The following is a 20,104-nucleotide window of genomic DNA, read 5'->3' as shown; positions in this document are numbered from 1 at the left end:
AATATGAGGAATTGTATTAAGAGGCATTGGGAAGGTGGAGAAACACTGACCTAAAGCTTCGGAGAGCTTCTGTTCAACCATTTCAAAGCTCTCTGCTTGAGCGGTGATGGCGGCGTCATCAGCATAGATGGAAACTCTCTGTCCCTTCTGGCAGTGGCTGGTCATTTGTGTCAATGTTAAACACGAGGAACTGTATTAAGAGGCATTAGGAAGGCTGAGAAACACTGACCTAAAGCTTTGGAGAGCTTCTCTTCAGGCATTTCAAAGCTTCCTGCTTGAGTGGTGATGGCACCGTCGTCAGCATAGATGAAACTTTCTGTCCCTTCTGTCAGTGGCTGGTCAGTAGGTTGGACTGGATGACCCTTTGGTAATGGGACCGAAGTCATATGCACTTTATATTATTATAGGATTGCTGTGAGTTTTCCAGGTTGTCTGTTCCAGAAGCATTCTCTCCTGACCTTTTGCCCACATCTATGCCTGCCCTAGATGTGGGTGAAATGTCAGGAGAGAATGCTACATCCTGGAAAACTCACATTGAACCAGTTTCTATGTGCCGAGTCAGGTTCAGCATTTGTGATATGTAGCTTTTCTCTTTCCTGAAACCAGATTGTTGTGGCCGCCAGTTGGAATTCCCCCTTCCAGGACTTCCTTGACCCTTTCCACTGGTCAGTTATGCCTGGATGAGCTGGCGGCATGCGACCTTTAACCTCTCCCTTCCACCATCAAAGCCGGCGCCATGCTTTTCCAAAGGGGCCCCTTTGCGTCTCTCTTTGTCCCAGTCTTCCTCTTTTTCGCCCTCCATTCGTGCCTCTTCGAATTCCGCAGCACTGCTGGTCACAGCTGACCTCCAGCTGGAGCGCTCAAAGACCAGGGCTTCCCAGTTCTCTCTCAGTGTCAATTCCACAGATTTTAAGGTCGACTTTAAGCCTCTCTTTCAACCTCCATTCGTGCCTCTTCGAATTCCGCAGCACTGCTGGTCACAGCTGACCTCCAGCTGGAGCGCTCAAAGACCAGGGCTTCCCAGTTCTCTCTCAGTGTCAATTCCACAGATTTTAAGGTTGACTTTAAGCCTCTCTTTCAACCTCTTTTCCTGCCCACTTCTCTCTTTCGCCCTCCATTCGTGCCTCTTCGAATTCCGCAGCACTGCTGGACACAGCTGACCTCCAGCTGGAGCGCTCAAAGACCAGGGCTTCCCAGTTCTCTCTCAGTGTTTATGCCAGAGTTTTTAAGGTTGGCTTTGAGCCCGTCTTTCAATCTCTTTTCCTGTCCACCAACAATACGTTTCTTGTTCTTGAGTCCGGAGTAGAGTTACTGCTTTGGGGGATAGCTCGGGTGCTGTTGTACTTCAGTGTCAATGTTGACATCTATAGACAGTCCATGTTTCGCAGACGTATAGCAGAGTTGGGAGGACAATGACATTATAAACAAGCATCTTGGTTTCCCTACACATGTCCCGGTCCTCAAACACTCTCTGCTTCGGAGGAATGCTGCACTCGCAGAGCTCAGGCGGTGTTGTATTTCAGTCTCAGTGTTGACGTCTATAGACAGTCGACGTCTCGCAGACGTATAACAGGGTTGGGAGGACTATGACATTATAAACAAGCACCTTGGTCTATCTATGGATGTCCCGGTCCTCAAACACTCTCTCAGTGTTGTATTTCAGTCTCAATGTTGACATCTGTAGACAGTCCACGTTTCGCAGGCGTATGGCAGGGTTGGGAGGACAATGGCTTTATAAACAAGCACCTTGGTATTCCTACGGCTGTCCTGGTCCTCAAAAACTCTGTGCTTCATTCAAAAGAACGCTGCACTCGCAGAGCTCAGGCGGTGTTGTATTTCAGTGTCAATGTTGACGTCTGTAGACAGTCCATGTCTCGCAGGCGTATAGCAGGGTTGGGAGGACAATGGCTTTATAAACAAGCACCTTGGTTGCCCTATGGATGTCCCGGTCCTCACTCTGTGCTTCATTCGGAGGAATGCTGCACTCGCAGAGCTCGGGTTGGAGTTGAATTTCAGTCTTAATGTTGACGTCTGTAGACAGTCCACGTTTCGCAGGCGAATAGCAGGGTTGGGAGGACAATGACATTATAAACAAGCACTTTGTTCTCCCTAAGCATGTCCCAGTCCTAAAACACTCTGTGCTTCATTCAAAAGAATGCTGCACTCATAGAGCTCAGGCGGTGTTGTATTTCAATCTCAATGTTGACGTCTATAGACAGTCCACGTCTCGCAGGCGTATAGCAGGGTTGGGAGGACAATGACATTATAAACAAGCACCTTGGTTTCCCTACACATGTCCCAGTCCTCAAACACTCTCTGCTTCATTCGGAAGAATGTTGCACTCACAGAGCTCGGTACGTGGAATAGACCTACTAGAGTAAATGGGACCAATGTAAATCCTATAGATATTGTAGGTCTTCTTCTGAATGCGCACAGACTATATTATCATCGGCATATTGGAGTTCCATAACAGACATTGTAGGATTTTTTTCTGAATGTGCACAGACTACATTATCATCGGCATATTGGAGTTCCATAACAGACATTGTAGGTCTTTTTCTGAATGTGCACAGACTACATTATCATCGGCATATTGGATTTCCATAACAGACATTGTAGGTCTTCTTCTGAATGTGCACAGACTACATTATCATCGGCATATTAGAGTTCCATAACAGACATTGTACGTCTTCTTCTGAATGCGCACAGACTACACTATCATCGGCATATTGGAGTGCCATAACAGACATTGTTGGTCTTCTTCAGAATGCGCACAGACTACATTATCATCAGCATATTAGAGTTCCATAGATATTATAGGTCTTCTGAATGTGCACAGACTACATTATCATCGGCATATTGGAGTTCCATAACAGACATTGTTGGTCTTCTTCAGAATGCGCACAGACTACAATATCATCGGCATATTGGAATTCCATAACAGACATTGTAGGTCTTCTTCTGAATGTGCACAGACTACATTATCATCAGCATATTAGAGTTCCATAGATATTGTAGGTCTTCTGAATGTGCACAGACTACATTATCATCGGCATATTGGAGTTCCATAACAGACATTGTAGCTCTTCTTCTGAATGTGCACAGACTACATTATCATCGGCATATTGGAGTTCCAGAACAGACATTGTGGATCTTCTTTTGGGTTCGTCTAGATGACCTTTAGGGTCCCATTCTGATTCCGTTCTTGCCCAAAGCTGGTATATATTATTTTTTTGCGACAGAAGGTGGTTGTTCCCCCCGCCCTCTTTTCCCTTCTTTCGTTAAGGATGTCCTTTAATTACATTTGCATGCAAAGATTAGCTTTAATCTCGAATTAAGGACTCCTTTTGCCCAGTCTGGGCCCAGCTTATTGACCCATATATTATATATATGTATGTGTATATAGGTTTTTCAGAAATGTTCAGAAATATGGGATTAATGGCGCAAGGAAATTCCGAATTGGCCATTTGGGGAAAGGTGCGCAAAGGTGTAGGTCTCTTTCTGAATGAGCACAGATGGCGCTGTCATCAGCATATTAGCCCCGGCATCTTCCATTGGGGGCTTTGAGCCTAAGAGGCTTCCAGCTGCCTGGCCCCATTTAAAGCAGATTATGGAAAATCAGAAATTGGGGGCGGGAGGGTCTGTCTCCCTCTGATCTGTCTTACTGGGAACTTACTGGGAATTCCAGCATGTCGCCTTTATTTCCCATTAAGGCAACCTTTGCCAACGCAATGCCCTTCGGATAGAATGGGAATTATTGCAAATTATTATTATTATTAATTTACTCATTTTTATTTACATTTATTTACGTTTATTTATATATTTACTGCACTATCTAATAATTTGCACTATATAATAATTTATATTATATATATTATATTATTATATTATATATAATAATATAATATTATATTAACAATATAATAAATATAAATAAATGTAAATAATAATGAAAATAATAATTTGCGCTGATTTACAAATATAATAAAAGTTAATAAATAAATATAATAAAAATAATAATGATAATAAATAGTAATATTATTTGGCAATAATTTATAAAATTATTGCCAAATAATATTACTATTTTATTATTATTATATTTATTTATTCACTTTTTATTATATTTGTAAATTAGTGCAGATTATTATTTTCATTATTATTTACATATATTTATATGTATTATATTCATTAATTTTCGCAAATTATTATTATAATTATTTATTATATTTATATTATTATCTTTGTAAATTAATACTCATTATTATTATTTATATATTTACTATATTTATAAAATATTACTATTTATTATTATGATTATTATTTATATTATATTTATTTATTAACTTTTTATTATATTTTTAAATTGGTGCAAATTATTATTTTCATTATTATTTACATTTATTGATATTTATTATATTGATTAATTTTTGCAAATTATTGTTATAATTATTTATTATATTTATATTTATTATCTTTGTAAATTAATACTCATTATTATTATTATTACTTTGTACTATAACATTACACTGTAATATTATTATTAATATAATAATATATGTTATATTATATATTTTATATTGTAATATATTAGTAATAATAATATTATATTATATTATATAACATATGTTATATATTATATATTATATTAATAATAATATAATAATATAAATATTATTAGTAATATTACATTTAATATAAAATATATAATTATAATATCATTTTATTAGTAGTAGTAGTATTATGTATTACATTATAATATTATCAATTTATATTTATTTTTATTATCTGTAAATTAATACTCATTATTATTATTATTATTACATTGTACTATAACATTACGCTGTTATAGTACAATGTAATAATATTATATTATTATTAATAATATAAAAATATAATAATATAATATAATATAATAATATTATATTATATTATTATGTAGTTATATATTATATAATATATAATATACAATATATATTGTATACTGTAATATTATTAGTAATAATATAATAATTATATATTATATAACAACCAAAAAAAATACAAATAGAAACTAATCCCTAATATTAATATCATGTACAGAGGAGGAATTGTTGGAGGCTACAGACAATGCTGTTGCTGTTGCCCGTTTTTGGTCAAAAGATATGTAGATGCCTCCACATCTATTTTTATCAGTTTTATACTAATTTATGCAATGCTTTTGATACAAAATAAATAAATAAATCCGTAATATTGATAAATTATTGGAAATTATCGCAAATATTGCTGTATAACATCAAAACCCAATTCCTGGAAAGGCAAATTGAAGGACCAAAGAGGCACGAGAAGAATTCCTTGGTGGAAGGTGGTGGAATATGTAGTCTGGTGGAGTCTCCTTTGAAGCAGAGGCCGTCTGGCCATCTGCCGAGAGGGCTTTGATTGTGTCCTCCTTCCTGGAAGATCGGGGTTGGACTGGATGGCCCTTGGGTTCTCCTCCCAACTCTAGGATTCTATGATTGGGAGACATAGAAATCCTGGGTGGAAAGTGGTGGAATATGAAGTCTAGTGGAGTCTCCTTTGAAGCAGAGACTGTCTGGCCATCTGCCGAGAGGGCTTTGATTGTGTCCTCCTTCCTGGAAGATCGAGGTTGGACTGGATGGCCTTTGGGTTCTCCTCCCAACTCTAGGATTCCATGATTCGGAGACATAGAAATCCTGGGTGGAAAGTGGTGGAATATGAAGTCTAGTGGAGTCTCCTTTGAAGCAGAGGCCGTCTGGCCATCTGCCGAGAGGGCTTTGATTGTGTCCTCCTTCCTGGAAGATCGGGGTTGGACTGGATGGCCCTTGGGTTCTCCTCCCAACTCTAGGATTCTATGATTGGGAGACATAGAAATCCTTGGTGGAAAGTCGTGGAAGGCCGTCTGGCCATCTGCCGAGAGGGCTTTGATTGTGTCCTCCTTCCTGGAAGATCGAGGTTGGACTGGATGGACTTTGGGTTCTCCTACCAACTCTAGGATTCTATGATTGGGAGACATAGAAATCCTTGGTGGAAAGTCGTGGAAGGCCGTCTGGCCATCTGCTGAGAGGGCTTTGATTGTGTCCTCCTTCCTGGAAGATCGAGGTTGGACTGGATGGCCCTTGGGTTCTCCACCCAACTCTAGGATTCTATGATTGGGAGACATAGAAATCCTTGGTGGAAAGTCGTGGAAGGCCGTCTGGCCATCTGCCGAGAGGGCTTTGATTGTGTCCTCCTTCCTGGAAGATCGAGGTTGGACTGGATGGCCCTTGGGTTCTCCTCCCAACTCTAGGATTCCATGATTGGGAGACATAGAAATCCTTGGTGGAAAGTCGTGGAAGGCCATCTGGCCATCTGCCGAGAGGGCTTTGATTGTGTCTTCCTTCCTGGAAGATCGGGGTTGGGCTGGATGGCCCTTGGGTTCTCCACCCAACTCTAGGATTCTATGATTGGGAGACATAGAAATCCTGGGTGGAAAGTGGTGGAATATGAAGTCTAGTGGAGTCTCCTTTGAAGCAGAGACCATCTGGCCATCTGCCGAGAGGGCTTTGATTGTGTCCTCCTTCCTGGAAGATCGAGGTTGGGCTGGATGGCCTTTGGGTTCTCCACCCAACTCTAGGATTCTATGATTGGGAGACATAGAAATCCTGGGTGGAAAGTGGTGGAATATGTAGTCTGGTGGAGTCTCCTTTGAAGCAGAGGCCGTCTGGCCATCTGCCGAGAGGGCTTTGATTGTGTCCTCCTTCCTGGAAGATCGAGGTTGGACTGGATGGCCTTTGGGTTCTCCACCCAACTCTAGGATTCTATGATTGGGAGACATAGAAATCCTGGGTGGAAAGTGGTGGAATATGAAGTCTAGTGGAGTCTCCTTTGAAGCAGAGACCGTCTGGCCATCTGCTGAGAGGGCTTTGATTGTGTCCTCCTTCCTGGAAGATCGGGGTTGGACTGGATGGCCCTTGGGTTCTCCTCCCAACTCTAGGATTCCATGATTGGGAGACATAAAAATCCTTGGTGGAAAGTCGTGGAAGGCCATCTGGCCATCTGCCGAGAGGGCTTTGATTGTGTCTTCTTTCCTGGAAGATCGGGGTTGGACTGGATGGCCCTTGGGTTCTCCACCCAACTCTAGGATTCTGTGATTGGGAGACATAGAAATCCTGGGTGGAAAGTGGTGGAATATGAAGTCTAGTGGAGTCTCCTTTGAAGCAGAGGCCATCTGGCCATCTGCCGAGAGGGCTTTGATTGTGTCCTCCTTCCTGGAAGATCGGGGTTGGACTGGATGGCCCTTGGGTTCTCCTCCCAACTCTAGGATTCTATGATTGGGAGACATAGAAATCCTTGGTGGAAAGTCGTGGAAGGCCGTCTGGCCATCTGCCGAGAGGGCTTTGATTGTGTCCTCCTTCCTGGAAGATCGAGGTTGGGCTGGATGGCCCTTGGGTTCTCCACCCAACTCTAGGATTCTATGATTGGGAGACATAGAAATCCTTGGTGGAAAGTCGTGGAAGGCCATCTGGCCATCTGCCGAGAGGGCTTTGATTGTGTCCTCCTTCCTGGAAGATCGGGGTTGGGCTGGATGGCCCTTGGGTTCTCCACCCAACTCTAGGATTCTATGATTGGGAGACATAGAAATCCTTGGTGGAAAGTCGTGGAAGGCCATCTGGCCATCTGCCGAGAGGGCTTTGATTGTGTCCTCCTTCCTGGAAGATCGGGGTTGGGCTGGATGGCCCTTGGGTTCTCCACCCAACTCTAGGATTCTATGATTGGGAGACATAGAAATCCTTGGTGGAAAGTCGTGGAAGGCCATCTGGCCATCTGCCGAGAGGGCTTTGATTGTGTCCTCCTTCCTGGAAGATCGAGGTTGGACTGGATGGCCCTTGGGTTCTCCTCCCAACTCTAGGATTCCATGATTGGGAGACATAGAAATCCTTGGTGGAAAGTCGTGGAAGGCCATCTGGCCATCTGCCGAGAGGGCTTTGATTGTGTCTTCCTTCCTGGAAGATCGGGGTTGGGCTGGATGGCCCTTGGGTTCTCCACCCAACTCTAGGATTCTATGATTGGGAGACATAGAAATCCTGGGTGGAAAGTGGTGGAATATGAAGTCTAGTGGAGTCTCCTTTGAAGCAGAGACCATCTGGCCATCTGCCGAGAGGGCTTTGATTGTGTCCTCCTTCCTGGAAGATCGAGGTTGGGCTGGATGGCCTTTGGGTTCTCCACCCAACTCTAGGATTCTATGATTGGGAGACATAGAAATCCTGGGTGGAAAGTGGTGGAATATGTAGTCTGGTGGAGTCTCCTTTGAAGCAGAGGCCGTCTGGCCATCTGCCGAGAGGGCTTTGATTGTGTCCTCCTTCCTGGAAGATCGAGGTTGGACTGGATGGCCTTTGGGTTCTCCACCCAACTCTAGGATTCTATGATTGGGAGACATAGAAATCCTGGGTGGAAAGTGGTGGAATATGAAGTCTAGTGGAGTCTCCTTTGAAGCAGAGACCGTCTGGCCATCTGCTGAGAGGGCTTTGATTGTGTCCTCCTTCCTGGAAGATCGGGGTTGGACTGGATGGCCCTTGGGTTCTCCTCCCAACTCTAGGATTCCATGATTGGGAGACATAAAAATCCTTGGTGGAAAGTCGTGGAAGGCCATCTGGCCATCTGCCGAGAGGGCTTTGATTGTGTCTTCTTTCCTGGAAGATCGGGGTTGGACTGGATGGCCCTTGGGTTCTCCACCCAACTCTAGGATTCTGTGATTGGGAGACATAGAAATCCTGGGTGGAAAGTGGTGGAATATGAAGTCTAGTGGAGTCTCCTTTGAAGCAGAGGCCATCTGGCCATCTGCCGAGAGGGCTTTGATTGTGTCCTCCTTCCTGGAAGATCGGGGTTGGACTGGATGGCCCTTGGGTTCTCCTCCCAACTCTAGGATTCTATGATTGGGAGACATAGAAATCCTTGGTGGAAAGTCGTGGAAGGCCGTCTGGCCATCTGCCGAGAGGGCTTTGATTGTGTCCTCCTTCCTGGAAGATCGAGGTTGGGCTGGATGGCCCTTGGGTTCTCCACCCAACTCTAGGATTCTATGATTGGGAGACATAGAAATCCTTGGTGGAAAGTCGTGGAAGGCCATCTGGCCATCTGCCGAGAGGGCTTTGATTGTGTCCTCCTTCCTGGAAGATCGGGGTTGGGCTGGATGGCCCTTGGGTTCTCCACCCAACTCTAGGATTCTATGATTGGGAGACATAGAAATCCTTGGTGGAAAGTCGTGGAAGGCCATCTGGCCATCTGCCGAGAGGGCTTTGATTGTGTCCTCCTTCCTGGAAGATCGAGGTTGGACTGGATGGCCCTTGGGTTCTCCTCCCAACTCTAGGATTCTTTGTTTTGGAGATATTTGGGTTGAGTCGCGCTCCCATGCCGTTGGTCCTTCTCCAAAGATGACAAGGGGAGAAGGTGCCAAGTGGAGCGCTGGGCAAACAAAGAGCGCTCTGTCCACTGTTGCAACCCAGCGAGACCTCCGGCCTGGTCGGAACAAGCCGGTCTGCCCTTCGCGGCGGGCTCTCCACAAGGACAAGCGCCCCATTCTGTCCTCTTTGGACCCGGTCCAGAAGGCCAGGAGCACTCCGTCCACCACAATCATATCTATCCCTCTCTATCTCTGTCTGAATTGGACTGCATGGCCCTTGTGGTCTCTTCCAAGTCTATGATGATTTTTTTTTAATTGTCCAAAATGCATAAGGTTGTGGGTGAACTACAACTCCCATCATGCCAGGCTAACTCCCCTGAAATGTGGTGATATTTATGTTCATTTATATTTATTTATACTGTTAGGACAGCCTCAGTGACCGGAGGGGCAGGAAATTTATGTTTATTTATATTTATTTATTTATATTTATAATTATTTATATCTCTTTATTTATTTATATTTACTTTTATTTATTTTTATTTAATTTTATTTATAATTATTTATATCTCTTTTTTTATATTTATATTTATATTTACTTTTATTTTTTATTTATTTTTTATTTATATTTATTTATATTTATAATTATTTATATCTCTTTATTTATTTATATTTACTTTTATTTATTTTTATTTAATTTTATTTATAATTATTTATATCTCTTTATTTATATTTATATTTATATTTACTTTTATTTTTTATTTATTTTTTATTTATATTTATTTATATTTATTTATATTTATAATTATTTATATCTCTTTATTTATTTATATTTACTTTTATTTATTTTTATTTAATTTTATTTATAATTATTTATATCTCTTTATTTATATTTATATTTACTTTTATTTTTTATTTATTTTTTATTTATATTTATTTATATTTATAATTATTTATATCTCTTTATTTATATTTATATTTACTTTTATTTATTTTTATTTAATTTTATTTATAATTATTTATATCTCTTTATTTATATTTATATTTATATTTACTTTTATTTATTTATTTATTTTTTATTTATATTTATTTATATTTATAATTATTTATATCTCTTTATTTATTTATATTTACTTTTATTTAATTTTATTTAATTTTATTTATAATTATTTATATCTCTTTATTTATATTTATATTTACTTTTATTTATTTATTTATATTTATTTATATTTATATTTATTTATTTATACTTGCATTTACTTATATTTATATATTATTTATAGTTATAGTTATTTATATCTATTTATTTATATTTATATTTATTTATTTATAGTTGCATTTACTTATATTTATATTTATAGTTATTTATATCTTTATTTATTTATATTTATATTTACTTTTATTTATTTATACTTATAATTATTTGTCTTTATTTATTTATATTTATATTTATTTATTTATATTTATAGTTATTTATATCTTTATTTATGTATATTTATATTTATTTATTTATTTATTTATTTTTATTTAGATAGATAGATAGATAGATAGACAGATAGACAGACAGACAGACAGACAGACAGTCATTGGATGAGGATTGCAAGAAGTGAGTGAAGGTACTACAAGTCCCATCATCCATGGTCCATTTTCCTCCAAACCACAACAGGATGTATAGTGGGTCATGGGGGCTCTGTGTGTCAAGTTTGGTCTTAATCAGTCATTGGATGAGGGTCGCAGTGGTCTCGGGAAGTGAGTGAAGGTACTACAAGTCCCATCATCCATGGTCAATTTGTCTTCAAACCACAACAGGAAGTAGAGAGGGTCATGGGGGCACATGATAGACAGATATGTGTATAAATAGATAGGTAGTCATTGGATTAGGGTCACAGTAGTCTCAGGAAGTGAGTGAAGCTACTACAAGTCCCATCATCCATGGTCTGTCCTCCTTGAAACCACATCAGTATGTAGAGTGGGTCATGGGGGGCTCTGTGTGTCAAGTTTGGTCTTAATCAGTCATTGGATGAGGGTCGCAGTGGTCTCGGGAAGTGAGTGAAGGTACTACAAGTCCCATCATCCATGGTCAATTTGTCTTCAAACCACAACAGGAAGTAGAGAGGGTCATGGGGGCACATGATAGACAGATATGTGTATAAATAGATAGGTAGTCATTGGATTAGGGTCACAGTAGTCTCAGGAAGTGAGTGAAGCTACTACAAGTCCCATCATCCATGGTCTGTCCTCCTTGAAACCACATCAGTATGTAGAGTGGGTCATGGGGGGCTCTGTGTGTCAAGTTTGGTCTTAATCAGTCATTGGATGAGGGTCGCAGTGGTCTCGGGAAGTGAGTGAAGGTACTACAAGTCCCATCATCCATGGTCAATTTGTCTTCAAACCACAACAGGAAGTAGAGAGGGTCATGGGGGCACATGATAGACAGATATGTGTATAAATAGATAGGTAGTCATTGGATTAGGGTCACAGTAGTCTCAGGAAGTGAGTGAAGCTACTACAAGTCCCATCATCCATGGTCTGTCCTCCTTGAAACCACATCAGTATGTAGAGTGGGTCATGGGGGGCTCTGTGTGTCAAGTTTGGTCTTAATCAGTCATTGGATGAGGGTCGCAGTGGTCTCGGGAAGTGAGTGAAGGTACTACAAGTCCCATCATCCATGGTCAATTTGTCTTCAAACCACAACAGGAAGTAGAGAGGGTCATGGGGGCACATGATAGACAGATATGTGTATAAATAGATAGGTAGTCATTGGATTAGGGTCACAGTAGTCTCAGGAAGTGAGTGAAGCTACTACAAGTCCCATCATCCATGGTCTGTCCTCCTTGAAACCACATCAGTATGTGGAGTGGGTCATGGGGGGCTCTGTGTGTCAAGTTTGGTCTTAATCAGTCATTGGATGAGGGTCGCAGTGGTCTCGGGAAGTGAGTGAAGGTACTACAAGTCCCATCATCCATGGTCAATTTGTCTTCAAACCACAACAGGAAGTAGAGAGGGTCATGGGGGCACATGATAGACAGATATGTGTATAAATAGATAGGTAGTCATTGGATTAGGGTCACAGTAGTCTCAGGAAGTGAGTGAAGCTACTACAAGTCCCATCATCCATGGTCTGTCCTCCTTGAAACCACATCAGTATGTAGAGTGGGTCATGGGGGGCTCTGTGTGTCAAGTTTGGTCTTAATCAGTCATTGGATGAGGGTCGCAGTGGTCTCGGGAAGTGAGTGAAGGTACTACAAGTCCCATCATCCATGGTCAATTTGTCTTCAAACCACAACAGGAAGTAGAGAGGGTCATGGGGGCACATGATAGACAGATATGTGTATAAATAGATAGGTAGTCATTGGATTAGGGTCACAGTAGTCTCAGGAAGTGAGTGAAGCTACTACAAGTCCCATCATCCATGGTCTGTCCTCCTTGAAACCACATCAGTATGTAGAGTGGGTCATGGGGGGCTCTGTGTGTCAAGTTTGGTCTTGATCAGTCATTGGATGAGGGTCGCAGTGGTCTCGGGAAGTGAGTGAAGGTACTACAAGTCCCATCATCCATGGTCAATTTGTCTTCAAACCACAACAGGAAGTAGAGAGGGTCATGGGGGCACATGATAGACAGATATGTGTATAAATAGATAGGTAGTCATTGGATAAGGGTTGCAGTAGTCTCAGGATGTGAGTGGAGGTACTACAAGTCCCATCATCTGTAGTCCATCCTCCTTGAAACTGTATCAGTATGTAAACTGGGTCATGGGAGCTCTGTGAACTGAGTTTGGTCTTGATCAGTCATTGGATGAGGGTTGTAGTGGTCTCAGGAAGTGAGTGAAGGTACTACAAGTCCCATCATCCATGGTCAATTTGTCTTCAAACCACAACAGGAAGTAGATTGGGTCATGGGGGCACATGATAGACAGATATGTGTATAGTTAGATAGATAGAGAGATAGACAGATAGTCCATGCATTAGGGTCACAGTGCTCTCAAGAAGTGAGTGATGGTACTACAAGTCCCATCATCCATGGTCAATTTGTCTTCAAACCACAACAGGATGCAGAGTGGGTCATGGGGGTTCTGTATTGATCAGTCATTGGATGAGAGTCACAGTGGTCTCAGGATGTGAGTGAAGGTACTACAAGTCCCATCATCCGTTGTCCATCCTCCTTGAAACTGTATCAGTATGTAAAGTGGGTCATGGGAGCTCTGTGAACTGAGTTTGGTATTGATCAGTCATTGGATGAGGGTCACAGTAGTGTCAAGAAGTGAGTGAAGGTACTACAAATCCCATCATCCATGGTCCATCTTCATTGAAACCGCATCAGTATGGGGGGGAGGATGGACCACTTCTGAGAGCACTGTGACTCTCATCCAATGACTGATCAATAGTATAGTGCTCTCAAGAAGTGAGTGGAGGTACTACAAGTCCCATCATCCATGGTCCATCCTCCTTGAAACCACAACAGGATGCAGAGTTGGGTCATGACAGACAGATATGTGTATAGAGAAATAGTTAGAAGATAGTTCTAAAGGTTCTAGTGCTAAAGCAGTGACGTCATCAATGTTCACTTGTGACATCTTTGTTGTCATAGTAGTTGTCGATATTCCAACTCCCTGTCCCATTACCTTGATCTTGAGTGAGGATCGAGGCAGGTTCGTTGTGTCTTAAGGCAAAGGCGACACTTTTGTGATGGGGTCCCAGTGCTCCAAACCCTTTCGCACACGCTCCGCTCGGAGAGCAGCCGTAAGTCACTTAGTCTGCGCCACTTGCTCGCTTTACAAAACGCAATATATGGACGTAACAGGGTTAGGCTTCTGGAATGCCATTTTACGTGTTTTTATTGTATTTTAATTCTGTTATTATTTATTTTTTTAAATCAAACTTTTGTATTGAACTTTTAAAATAGATAGAAAGATAGTCATTGCATAAGGGTTGCAGTGGTCTCAGGAAGTGAGTGAAGGTACTATAAGCCCCATCATCCATGGTCCATTCTCCTTCAGACCACAACAGGATGTAGAGTGGGTCATGGTGCTTCTGTGTGATAAGTGTGGTCCTGATCCATCATTGGATGGGTGTCACAATAGTCTCGGGAAGTGAGTAAGGGTGCTACATGTCCCATAATCCGTTTTCCATGGTCCATTCTCCGTCAACTACAACAGGATGCAGAATGGGTCATGGAGGGCACTATGAGCCAAGTTCGGTCTTGATGAGTCATTGATGAGGCTCACAGTAGTCTCAGGAAGTGAGTGAAGGTACTACAAGTCCCGTCATCCATGGTCCGTCCTCCTTCAAACTGCACCAGGATATAGAGTGGGTCATGGGGGCACATGATAGACAGATATGTGTATAAATAGATAGATAGATAGATAGATAGACAGACAGATAGACAGTCATTGGATGAGGATCGCAGTGCTCTCAAGAAGTGAGTGAAGGTACTACAAGTCCCATCTGTTGTCCATCCTCCTTGAAACCGCATGAGTATGTAGAATGGGTCATGGGGGGCTCCGTGAGCCAAGTTTGGTCTTGATCAGTCATTGGATGAGGGTTACAGTAGTCTCAGGAATTGAGTGAAGGTACTACAAGTCCCATCATGCATGGTCAATTTGCCTTCAAACCACAACAGGATGTAGAGTGGATCATGGGGGCACATGAACGAGTATAAATAGATAAATAGATAGATAGATAGATAGTCATTGGATGAGGATCGCAGTGCTCTCAAGAAGTGAGTGAAGGTACTACAAGTCCCATCATCCATGGTCAATTTGTCTTCAAACCACAACAGGATGTAGAGTGGGTCATGGGGGCACATGATAGACAGATAAGTGTAGAGAGAGAGAGAGAGAGAGAGAGAGAGAGAGAGAGATAGTAACTGGATAAGGGTCACAGTGGTATCAGGAAGTGAGTGAAGGTACTATAAATCCCATCATCTGCGGCCCATTCTCCTTCAAACCACAACAGGATGTAGAGTGGGTCATGGGGGGCTCTGTGAGCCAAGTTTGGTCTTGATCAGTCATTGGATGAGGGTCAGAGTAGTGTCAGGAAGTGAGTGAAGGTACTACAAGTCCCATCATTCACGATCAATTCGCCTTCAAACCACAACAGGATGTAGAGTGGGTCATGGGGGCACATGATAGACAGATATGTGTATAGAGAAATAGTTAGAAGATCATTCTAAAGGTTCTAGTTCTAAAGCAGTGATGTCATCAATGTTCACTTGTGACATCTTTGTTGTCATAGTAGTTGTCGACATTCCAACTACCTGTCCCATTACCTTGATCTTGAGTGAGGATCGAGGCAGGTTCGTTGTGTCTAAAGGCAAAGGCGACACTTTTGTGATGGGGTCCCAGTGCTCCAAACCCTTTCGCACACGCTCCGCTCGGAGAGCAGCCGTAAGTCACTTAGTCTGCGCCACTTGCTCGCTTTACAAAACACAATATATGGACGTAACAGGGTTAGGCTTCTGGAATGCCATTTCACGTGTATTTATTGTATTTTAATTCTGTTATTATTTATTTATTTAAATTAAACTTTTGTATTGAACTTTTAAAACTTTTCTACTGTTTGATGCTTAGCCACCTTAAGTCCCCACAAATGGGAAGGCAGGGTATAATTAAGTTAATAATAATAATATTAATAATAGTATTAATAATAGTATTAATAATATAAATATAATAATAATATTAATAATATAAAAATATAATAGCACAGCAGTCACCACCATCATCTATCAGACAGCTATTTAACCTCAGCACACTGGTAGCCAGAACCAAGGTTACAACAGCATCTGTTATAGAACTCCAATATGCCGATGATAACAAACTATGTGCGCATTCAGACCTACAATGTCTGTTATGCAACTCCAATATGCCGATGATAATTTACTCTGTGCGCATTCAGAAGAAGACCTACAATGTCTGTTAGAGAACTCCAATATGCTGATGATAATGTAGCCTGTGTGCATTCAGAAGAAGACCAACAACGTCTGTTATAGAACTCGAATATGCCGATGATAATGTAGTCTTTGCGCATTCAGAAGAAGACCTACAATGTCTGTTAGAGAATTCCAATATGCTGATGATAATGTAGCCTGTGTGCATTTAGAAGAAGACCAACAACGTCTGTTATAGAACTCCAATATGCCGATGATAATGTAGTCTTTGCGCATTCAGAAGAAGACCTACAATGTCTGTTATAGAACTCCAACATGCCGATGATAACGTAGTCTGCGCACATTCAGAAGAAGACCAACAACATCTGTGATAGAACTCCAATATGCTGATGATAATGTAGCCTGTGTGCATTTAGAAGAAGACCAACAACATCTGTTATAGAACTCCAATATGCTGATGACAACGTAGTCTGTGCACATTCAGAAGAAGACCTACAAGCCACTCTAAGCACATTGATCTTGTTTGCTGAGTACCAATCTTGTGTATCACATACTAATAATAATAATAGGGAAGTGTCCAACATGTGATCTAATACAACAGCCAGCAGAGGTATCTTGTCTGCTGTGGGTTATATTATTATTATTATTATTATTATTATTATTATTATTATGTGAAACTCAACAAGCTTAGAGTGGCTTGTAGGTCTTCCTCTGAATGTGCACAGACTACGCTGTCATCAGCATATTGGAGTTCTATAACAGATGTTGTTGGTCTTCTTCTAAATGCACACAGGCTACATTATCGTTGGCATATTGGAGTTCTGTCACAGATGTTGTTGGTCTTCTTCTGAATGTGCACAGACTACGCTGTCATCAGCATATTGGTGTTCAATAATTTTAAAATGCCACATTTTCTGTTTCTCTGGCTTGACAAAGGCATGTGATGATTGAACAGCTCAAAAAGACTGTTCTCGGTTGCATCATCGCGCAGCCTTCGGCAACAGGAAGTGCCTGTCTCACTTCCTCTTTTCCCCGGGCGAGGGCTGCCATGACAACCCTGGCTTGTCTTGCGTCTGATTTTGCAGATATTGAAAGTAGGATTTTTTGCACATTCATTCGACCTCGTGCCAGTCATACTCTCTCAACCCCAGAAACGTGGTATTTATTTATCGTGTCAGAAGAGAATCGAGGAAATAGTTATTGGGAGACGATCTGTATTCAGAACTTGGCCCAATGACTTATCGATCAACCAACCAACCAACCAACCAATCAATCAATCAATCAATCAATTTATCTCCCAGAAGACAGAAGAACAGCTTGCCTCAGGGGAGCGTGCTTGCTCCATCCATGTTCAACATCTACACAAACGACCAGCCACTGCCAGAAGGAACAGAGAGTTTAATATACGCTGACGATCATGCCATCACCACTCAAGCAGGGGGCTTTGAGATGGTTGAACAGAAGCTCATTTCCTAATTGGTTCTGTCATCAAAACATGGAAAGTAATTCTTATCCTGCTAAATTGTTACCTCCTTCTGAGAAAAATGCATAATATCACAAAGGACGACCACCTCACCCGCTTCATAGGAAATCTGCTACAAAACAGGAGCTTTTTTGTTGAGTACCAGAACTAAAGAAGCAGGTGGCGGAAACAGAAGAATGGCCTGCCTTAGGAGAGTATGCTTGCCCCATTCATGCTTAACATTGACACAAATGACCAGCCACTGCCAAAAGGGACACAGAATTTTATCTATGCTGACGATCACGCCATCACCACCCAAGCAGGGAGCTTTGAAATGGTTGACCTGAAGCTCTCCGAAGCTTTAGGTCAGTGTTTCTCAACTTTCGTAATGCCTCTTAATACAGTTCCTCATGTTTAACATTTGTACAAATGACCAGCCATTGCCAGAAGGGACAGAGGGTTTCATCTATGCTGATGACAGTGCCATCACCACATAAGCAGATAGCTTTGAAATGCTTGAACAGAAGCCTCCCGAAGCTTTAGGTCAGTGTTTCTCAACCTTCCTAATGCCTCTTAATACAGTTCCTTGTGTTTAACATTTACCCGAATGATCAGCAACTGGCAGAAGGGACAGAGAGTTTAATCTATGCTGATGATCGTGCCATCACCACTCAAGCAGGGAGCTTTGAAATGGTTAAACTGAAGTCTCCCGAAGCTTTGGGTCAGTGGTTCTCAGCCTTCCTAATGCCTCTTAATACAGTTCCTTATGTTTACCATTTACACGAATGATCAGCCACTGTCAGAAGGAACAGAGAGTTTCATGTATGCTGGCGATCATGCCATCACCACCCAAGCAAGGAGCTTGGAAATGGTTGAACAGAAGCTCTCTGAAGCTTTGGGTCAATGGTTCTCAACCTTCCTAATGCCTCTTAATACAGTTTGTCGTGTTTAACATTTACACAAATGACCAGCCACGGACAGAAGTGACAGAGAGTTTCATCTATGCTGACGACACTGACATCACCGCCCGAGCAGGGAGCTTGGAAATGGCTGAACAGAAGCCCCCCAAAGCTTTAGGTCAGTGGTTCCCCACCTGTGGGTCCCCAGATGTTTTGGCCTTCAACTCCCAGAAATCCTTTGGTCAGAGAAGCTGAAATGTGGAAACCTATTGAATGTCATCAAGCAAGTCATTCTCAGCCGCAGGGGGGAAAAGTATGATAGACTCCCCATTGAGCCAAAAATGACTATATCCATAGATCTCTCCTCCATAACCTTGTTAGAAAGGATTCTACAATTCTACCATTGCAAAAGGACCCTAGAGGGCATCTAGTCCAACCCTCCTCAATGCAGCTACCAATCTCTTCCATCACCTCTGCTTCTAGTGATTGAGCATTCAGGCTCAATCACTAGAAGATCGACATCTTGGATGTAGTTCATCTGGCTTGGAGTCTTGAATTCATTTAGAGCAGCCAGATATTCCTAGACTACTTCTTTACTTAAGCAATTCAAAAACAGGCATCCTTAGCACCAGTCCCATTGACAACAGAAGCTTTTGACCAGCTTAAGCTTCACAAGAAAGAAGATTGAGACAGTGGTCACTCCTATGTAGGCCTAACTACAATATCATTGTGAAGGGACTCCTAGAGGGCATTTAGTCCAACCCTCCTCAACGCAGCTACCAATCTCTTCCATCACCTCAATCGCTAGAAGTTCGACATCTTGGATGCAGTTCACCTGGCCTTGGAGACTTGAATTCATTTAGAGCAGCCAGGTATTCCTGGACTACTTCTTTACTTTAGCAATCCAAAAACAGGCATCCTTAGCAGCAGTCCCATTGACAGCAGAAGCTTTTGACCAGCTTAAGCTTTACGAGAAAGAAGATTGAGACAATGGTCACAATGCAGCTACCAATCTTTTCCATCACCTCTGCTTCTAGCGATTGAGCATTCAAGTTCAATTGCTAGAAGTTTGACATCTTCGACGTAGTTCACCTGGCCTTGGAGACTCAAATTCATTTAGAGCAATCCAAAAACAGGCATCCTTAGCAGGTCCCATTGACAACATAAGCTTTTGACCAGCTTAAGCGTCACAAGAAAGAAGATTGAGACAGTGGTCACTCCTATGTAGGCCTAACTACAATATCATTGTGAAGGGACTCCTAGAGGGCATTTACTCCAACCCTCCTCAATGCAACAACCAATCTCTTTCATCACCTCAATCGCTAGAAGTTCAACATCTTGGATGTAGTTCACCCGGCCTTGGAGACTTGAATTCATTTAGAGCAGCCAGGTATTCTTGGACTACTTCTTTACTTAAGCATTCCATAAACAGGCATCCTTAGCATCAGTCCCATTGACAACAGAAGCTTTTGACCAGCTTAAGCTTCA

The 20,104-nt window shown here is 41.5% G+C and overlaps 1 protein-coding gene across 4 annotated transcripts in view; it reads left to right on the top strand.

The window, feature by feature from the left end:
* ARHGEF2 (Rho/Rac guanine nucleotide exchange factor 2) overlaps positions 1 to 20,104 on the top strand; it is a 129,621-nt gene that overhangs the window by 58,051 nt on the left and 51,466 nt on the right. The gene's annotated exons all lie outside the window — the stretch shown is intronic.

Source organism: Anolis sagrei, chromosome 12 (assembly GCF_037176765.1).
Source record: "Anolis sagrei isolate rAnoSag1 chromosome 12, rAnoSag1.mat, whole genome shotgun sequence".
Lineage (NCBI taxonomy): Eukaryota > Metazoa > Chordata > Lepidosauria > Squamata > Dactyloidae > Anolis > Anolis sagrei.
The sequence above is the reverse complement of the archived record's forward strand: the minus strand, read 5'-3'. Positions and strand labels throughout refer to the sequence as shown.